This window comes from Lynx rufus, unplaced genomic scaffold (genome assembly GCF_022079265.1).
Source record: "Lynx rufus isolate CCGP_SWC_20201006 ecotype Redwood Valley unplaced genomic scaffold, mLynRuf1.p SCAF_11, whole genome shotgun sequence".
Classification (NCBI taxonomy): Eukaryota; Metazoa; Chordata; class Mammalia; order Carnivora; family Felidae; genus Lynx; species Lynx rufus.
Genome location: NW_025814825.1, coordinates 52,985,334 through 52,993,840, shown reverse-complemented (window position 1 = coordinate 52,993,840; position 8,507 = coordinate 52,985,334).

Genomic DNA, 8,507 nt, shown 5'->3' with positions numbered 1-8,507 from the left:
AATGGATAAAGAAATTGTGGTTTATATACACAATGGAGTACTACGTGGCAATGAGAAAGAATGAAATATGGCCCTTTGTAGCAACGTGGATGGAACTGGAGAGTGTGATGCTAAGTGAAACAAGCCATACAGAGAAAGACAGATACCATATGGTTTCACTGTTATGTGGATCCTGAGAAACTTAACAGGAACCCATGGGGGAGGGGAAGGAGAAAAAAAAAAAAAAAAGAGGTTAGAGTGGGAGAGAGCCAAAGCATAAGAGACTCTTAAAAACTGAGAACAAACTGAGGGTTGATGGGGGGTGGGAGGGAGGGGAGGGTGGGTGATGGGTATTGAGGAGGTCACCTTTTGGGATGAGCACTGGGTGTTGTATGGAAACCAATTTGACAGTAAACTTCATATATTGAAAAATAAATAAATAAATAAAATAAAAATCTGCTTTCAGGTTTTTGAACTGGTCCCTGCTTACCTGTCCGACTTGAAGTGTGATCATTCAAGTTCATTATGTTCTGCTCAAGCTCACAGTGGTTACTTTTCTAGTCCTTGAATGGGCCAAGTACCCCTCCCACCCCCATACACCGCTTTTGTATATGCACCCCCTGTCTAAAATGATCTTTTCCTGGGCCTCCTGGGTGGCTCAGTCAATTAAGCATCTGACTCTCGGTTTTGGCTCAGGTCATGATCTCATGGTTCATGAGTTCGAGCCCCGAATCAGGCTCTGCACTGACAGTATGGAACCTGCTTGAGATTCTCTTTCTCCTTCTCTCTCTGTGCCTCCCCAGCTTGTGCCCCCACCCCCCACCTCAAAATAAATAAATAAACTTTAAAAACCATAAAATGATCTTTTCCTTACTCTCTTTGTGGTTAACTCTGTTTCTTTAATTACAAATCAATTTAAATCTATCTTTTCATTGTTCCTTATCTTTATCTCAGCCCCTTATTTTTTCCATTTTTTTAAGTTTATTTATATTGAAGGAGAGAGAGTGCTCTCAAGCAAAAGTGGGGGAGGGCATAGAGAAAGGAAGAGAGAGATTCCCGAGCATGTTCTGCACTCTCAGTGCAGAGCTCAAGGTAGAATTCGAACTCGTGAACCGTGAGATCATGACCTGAGCCAAAACCAAGAGTCAGGTGTTTAATTGACTGAACCACCCAGGTGCTGCCCTATTTATTTCTTGGTTGAATGAATGAAGGAATCTACTTATATAAATAAGGATTCCTCTTACAGATGTAAATAGTGAAAGAAATATTAAGTTCTTAGCATAAGGCCTGGTACAGAGTATGGGTTAAATAAATGGCAACTTGTTTTTTTTTTTTAGAGGGGGACAACTGTTTTAAAATTTAATTTAATTTTCAGCATTTCAGAGTTCTGAATAAAGATTCATGTCCTGAAGGTGGCAGTATTAAGTCTCAGGATGTTCTTGGCTTCCCAGTTGCACGGATGGGTAACCTTACTTAAACAGAACATCCCTAGCATTTCTGCTTTGAATTACTAATGTGTACTTATGAAACAGAGAGCTAGAATTGCTGATAGGAATTGAAATATTTATGGTAACCCAAATAGGATAAGAGGGGGAAAAAAAAACACCAATTAAAGAATTATGCCATAAATACCTTTTGTTTTTCCCTGATCAAACACATATGGAAAGCGCACATTTGGATTTTGGCAAAGTGATAGGTTAGACAGTGATGATGATATGCTTTAGTTATATGATTACTAAATTAGTCATTTAGTTGCTGTCAGAGAGTTCTGCAACTTTAGTCTTATATTTAAAATGCAGCATGTTTAACCTTAGAGCATGCAGCAAACTCTTGCTGTATTTATAATTTTTTTAAAAAAAGGGCCTCAGAGAGTAATATCAACTCACTATACTCAGAGTAAATTCAAGTAAGATAAAATTAAAAATAGCATTGTAAATAATGTTTAAAATAACATAAATGACATCTAAAATAATACCAATACTTGCATCACGTTTTAAAGCCATTTAAGGAAAGATGTTTTTTTAAGTATTTGTTGGTTGTGTCTCGTGAGAGGTGGTTCTGATGCCGCCAAGAATCACTAGCCACTACCTCTGTGACTTTCCTAGAGTGGTGGACCCTCCAGGCAATTGCACACTATTTCTAGCCAAGTCCTCAGTCCTCTTCGTCTCTTGTCTCTTGCCATCATCTTCCTTCGGGGATTGGAGTAGAATTTTCCTGAACTGCTCACCCTGTGCTCTCTTCACCCTGCACCTTGCACCATCCAGTGTGACCTTTCAAGGGTAAAGGGACACGCTTTTAGCTTGGTCTCACCACACAGGTCACAAAATATAGAAAAGAGAGACTCAAGAGGAAAAAGAAAGCTTTGACCTACTTCATTTTTTTCCCCACAGAAAATTCACTTCCTTCTGGCCTGCCGCCTCCTTTTTTTGGGAATCCCATTGTGTGTTCTCAAGGACCCCGTTTGTTCTACAACCTAGATCAAAACCCTTCCTGAAGATGAAGTTGTTAAGAGAGAAGACCTGGGCTTTCTTTCATGTATTAGAGACTGACAATGTTTATATACAGAATTGATTTCCTGGAAACACAGCAGCCTCAACCCTTTTTATCTGTGAATGACAAAGAATAACAGTTACATTCTCACTGGAGGGCTGCTTGTGAGTGGCCATTAAAAAAATGTTGACACAACCTTCCTCCCTAGCAATTTTATTTTTTAAGTGTTTTTTCTAGACATACACTTGCAAACAATTGTCAAGAAACGCGTTCAAGGGTATTCAGCTGCAGCACAGTGTGTAGCAGTGAAATTAGAAACAAAGGAGAAATGGTTGGGGTGCCTGGATGGCTCAGTTGGTTAAGCGTCTGACTTTGGCTCAGGTCATGATCTCCCAGTTCATGATTTCAAGCCCCACGTCCAGCTCTGTGCTGACAGCTCAGAACCTGGAGCCTGCTTCAGATTCTATGACTCCCTCTCTCTCTCTGCCCCTCTCTGGCTTGTGCTCTGTCTCTCTCTCTCAAAAATAAATAAACATTAAAAAATTTAAAAAAAGAAACAAAAGAAAAATGGTTAATTATACTATAATACATCCATACTAAAGAAGATGTCCACACTATGCAGCATTCAAAGAATGAGATAGATCTACAGACACTGACAAGGAAAGATCCTGAAGACAAATTGTAGCAATCTGTAGAGAAATATTTCTCTGTGTTTATGTAACACATATACACGATGCATATTTGTATGTAAACAAAGAAAAATGGGTCTAGAAGGACACCCATCAAACAAACAGCAGTGAGTACCTCTGCAGAAGAAATCTGGACTTGAGTAGAAGCTAGATAAAAGGGGGCTTTGTTTTTGAATTTTTCACACAATGAATGTACTAATGTACTATTTATATAATTTTTTAAAAATTTTTTAATGTTTATTTATTTTTGAGAGAGAGCATGAGCAGGGGAGGGGCAGAGAGAGAGGGAGACACAGAATCCGAAGCAGGCTCCAGGCTCTGAGCTGTCAGCACAGAGCATGACGCGGGGCTCGAACCCATGACACGTGAGATCATGACCTGAGCCGGAGTCGGAGGCTCAACTGACTGAGCCGCCCAGGCGCCCCCATGCTATTTATATAATTAACACTTAAAAGAAAGAGACAAGAGGGAAAGGAAGACAACAAAACGTGCGGTGCCGTGTAGTGGTTAATTTTATGGTCCCTGGAACCAGATAACCTACGTCCGGGTAGTAGCCTGCCACTTATTTAACCTCTCTGTGCTTCAGATTTTTCCTTTGAAAAATGGCAGTAACAAGAGTGCCAACCTCAGAAAGTGGCTGTAAAGAATGAAATAAGATGCTATATGTAAAATGCTTGGCACCTTGTATGAGTGAGGTAAGTGTTAGCTAGTGTTATTGATTAGGTAAAGAATAAGTCATTAGTTATCCCACTTTAGTCAGAGAGAAATTATTCCTTTCCTCATCTTTTGGCACTACTGAGACCTCAGGAAATGTGCCTTTAAAAAATCAATGTCAAACGGCCTTGGAGATCAGGCTTCTAATGGCTTTGCTTTTGTCTAGTCATCCTGGAACAAAATGCATTATAGCCCAATCGACATTCACACCAACCTGTTCCACTGGGCGTTGGAGACAAAAAGACCAATGAGACAAATTTTCTCCTCTTAAGGATCCCACTTTCTGTGATGGGGGGTGTGGTGGAGGGAAGAATCAATCAGTAAACAGATCATTTCAACACAGTGTAGTGCTGTGATAGGAATACAGAACAATGAATGGAGTTACAGAAGGAAGGAATGGCTGGAAACAAGGAAAGCTTCCAGTAAGAGGCGAAGATTCTAGAAGGATGAAGAAGAGTTACCTTTGAAAATAAGGAAGAAATGGGCATTCTAGGCAGAGGAAACGCCATGATTTATCTGAGAGAACTACAGTGGTTTGGTTTTGCTAAAATGTAGTATGTGTATGTTTTTATGTATGTGTATGTGTGTTTGAGTAGCAAATGGATTGGGGTGGGAACGAATGGTTGGAAGAAGTGAAGAGTAACATATTTAGAAAGATGGTGACGACGAAAGGTGATCTTAATTATGTAATACCAGTGTGAAACAAGAGCAGAAAGATTGCAGTGGAAGGATTGTTGAAAACAACCTGCCTATTCAGACAGATCAAGGGATTCTATGTAAGAGGTCTCAATTTTGACAAACTTTAGAAGAAGTATTATAGGCCGATTTCTGACTTTTGCGTCTAGATAGAATAAAATATGGCATTACAGGTCAGGGCCCTTGCTGCAATAGCTGGGGAGGGGGAAAGGATGTTACAAAATTCATGGTTTAAAAGACATCAGAGAGATATGGATACAATAAGACTATGTGAACTAAAATTCCAGAGAGGGAAGAGCCCTTCTTAGGTGAGCTGGCCATTTTATTCCTCCGGGATATTGGCCAGTTCTAGGTGAGGAGTAAGAATCAGGCATGACCCCTCCAGAGAAAAGAGAAGGCAGTGGAGCTTTTGGTGGTTGTGTGGGGCTGGCTTGACAGACAGTAAACTAATGGAGCACTTGCTTATTCCTCGATACTGCAGGACTTGGCCGGGAGCTTCTGAAAGGCAGACTGAGGGGCGCCTGGGTGGCTCAGTCGGTTAAGCATCGACTTTGGCTCAGGTCATGATTCATGGTTCGTGAGTTCGAGCCCCGTATCGGGCTCTGTGCTGTCAGCTCAGAGCCTGGAGCCTGCTTCGGATCTGTGTCTCCCTCTCTCTCTACCCTTCCCCCACTCGCACTCTGTCTCTCTCTCTCTCTCAAAAATAAATAAAACATTAAACAAAATTAAAAAATAAACAAATAAAAAGGAGAATGAAATATCCTGGTTTCATAGAACTTGGGAGACAAAGTCCGACCAGTAGGAGACATCCTCCTATAAATATACAGTCAAGTTACCCCCTTAAAACATTTGCTAAATATTGAAGGTGCAAGGGGTCAGAAGGCAAAAAGCTAAACTCCAAACCTCTAAATGGCAGAACTGATTCTGAAGATCTGAAGAGACAGAGACCCAGTAAGTAGGCTCTCAATCAAAATCCAGGAGAGCCACACCTGAGGAATAAGGACAAAGATATCCCTATTTTGGTTGAGGTGATCTACCTGCTTAATCAAGGAGGACAATCTGAAGCCTCTGGATTCCTGTATACAGAGTCTGGCATACAATAAAAATTAGCAAACGTATGGAAAGACAGGAAAATATAGCCAATAACCAAGAGAAAAAATACAAGCAAAGCCACAGATGTTTATGTATTATGGTTAACCGACAAGGACATGAAATAGAATAATGATTAACAAGTTAACAAAAATATGGAAAAATGAATAAAAAGATGGAGAAGTCCGACAGAAAATTGGAATCTGTAAGAAAGAATCAAGGGCATCTTCTAGAAATGAAAAATACACTACACGAAGTTCAAAACACTTTGGATGAGTTTGATAGGACAGAAGAAAGCAGAGTTTGTGAATTTGAAGACAGGTTGACAGAAATCATCTGAAATATATAAAGGAAAAGTTATAAAAGAAAAAGAGCAGGGCGTATGAGACATGTGGAACACAAATGGTCTAAAAACAGTCTAGCTTATTTATTACTTGAGAGAGAGAGAATAGAGAATGGGGCAGAAGAAATTTGTAAAAACATTAACCCAAAGATTAAAAAGAAAGGTTACCGAACCCCAATAGGGTAAAATAAAAGAAAATCACACAGAGACATGTCATAGCCAACCTGATGCTAACCAAGAAAGATAAAGACAAATCTTAAAAATAGACAGGAAAAAAAAAAAATTCCCCTTCAAAAAAAACAACAGGAAGACTAATTGAAATCTTCTCAACAGAAACTATGGGGAAAGATAGTGGAATGGCATCTCTCTTTTTTTTTTTAACGTTTATTCATTTTTTGAGAGACAGAGAGAGACAGAGCATGAGTGAGTGGGGGAGGGGCAGAGAGCGAGAGAGGGAGACACAGAATCCAAAGCAGGTTCCAGGCTCTGAACTGACAGCACTGAGCCCGACGTGGGGCTCAAACCCACAGACCACGAGATCATGACCTGAGCCGAAGTCAGACTCTTACCTGACTGAGCCACCAGGGCGCCCCTGGAATGGCATCCTTAAACTGGTGGAAGGAAGAATGTTTTATAGGGTGTCTCGAATGATCTTACCTGCACTAACTATGGATTCGTTTCTTGTCCACCATCTCATACTTAGGACCGGTTATAGGTCCCCTGAAACTGAGTTACTTGGGGTCCCACCCTCTGAATATTACGTAACTTGGCCTTTTGCAAATGCGTGGCGCAAAGATCACCTACAGCAGGTTATGCAGACTGGAGCTCTATGCTCCTTTACTCTTGAAGTTCACGGGCTTGACTCCACAATCACATCATAGCATCAGTGTGCTCTCAGCAGGGGTGACATTGCTTCGACCCAACTAGCCAGACCTTTCTGCCTAGATATCAGGAATATTACTTACCTTGGAAGCGTTTATTCTGATTTTTGTAACATAGAACGTTGATTTTTAGCGATTAGGAACATTTTTTTAGGCCATTAAAACCAAAAAAAAAATCATTTCTTTTCACGTTACTTAAGAATTTCCTACACTTGCAGTGTTATGAGCAACAATCCCATCGTTGGGCTGTAGGCTTTAGGCAAAGATTTAATGAGTCTAAACACTGACTGAGAGGGTGTGTAAAATGCGTGTCTTTAAAACTCCTATAGATGTGTTGTAAGTGAAGCAGAACAGTGAGAGCTTCCTGTGGCTAATGTACCCTTTCCGGCCTATGTACGGTGTTAGGAACGAGCCTCCAGTTACAGACTGTTTGGGTGCCTCCTCTCTTTTCTGGAACTAGCTAGGGGATACTAGTCCGCAGATGTGTAGCCCCTGATGGTTTGAATTAGCCAGTCACCGCTCCCCATCCCTCAAATGTCCCATTCAACATCCAGATCCCTTCTTGGGCTGTGTGAATACCTTGTTTCTTGTTGTGGGCTTTTTGGTTTTTTTCTTTAAGGACACTAGTCCCTGGGGTGGGTGCCTTTGGACAGCTAATACTTTTTTGCCGGTCTCCTGCTAAAGAATAAACTTTTTTCTTACTTCTACCTTGATTCCCTTGTGCTGATTTCCTTCAATGACAGAGCCTACATCTGAAACAGTCAACATCCCCACCCTGCTAAACCCTGTCGCTGGCCCTCATGCCTAAATTAAAGGCCCTTCAAGTTTCACGTTCTGGCTAGGATCTGGACTCAATTACTCCTTCCTCTGTTTTGACTTTCTCTCTCCGTTTTTGGTCCAATTTCTCTCTCAATTTCCCCCCAGTGACTGCCAACTTATGTGTAACTTTTTCAGCATGCTGCGTGACCAGCCTCCAATCGTCTGCTTCAAACTAACAGTGTCATTATGGTAGGCCCCCCCACATAATCAGAAGTAAAGCATTTACTATTTTACTGAATAGAACAGAGCCCATTCAGAACATAATTCCCAAGAAACTGGCTGATCTCAGACACAGCGATAGGCTTCGCATCCAGCCATTTTAAGCATGAGATCACTTAAGTTTCTGAAACGTGGGCAGTTAGAGGCTGAGATGAACTGAACAGAGATTCCAGAATGGAGTCTACCTAAGTAGACACTTAGGTTGATGTCTTCATGCATTAGTGCAGAAGCTCCCTGGGTGAAAAATAGGACTCTGCTGAGGGTGTAGAGGGGTAAGATGCACAAAAAGTGCCCATTATTGACCAAGCAAATAATTACCATCTGTCCAATGGTTGATATGAAAAAGCTGTTTCAAATACATTATTGCACTTTCGGTTCCCAATAACCTTGTGAGGTGGATATTATTTTTATTATGTGCATTTTGAACCCAGCAAATAACAGCTAATTTTATGGAGTATTTACCATATACCAGATTATGGCGATATACTTAACAATGTTACCTCATTTAATCCATTAAAAATCCCAGAGAGGAAGCACCTAGTTTTCCGATGAGGAAACCTGAGGCTTACAGAGGTTGTGCCTAAGGAG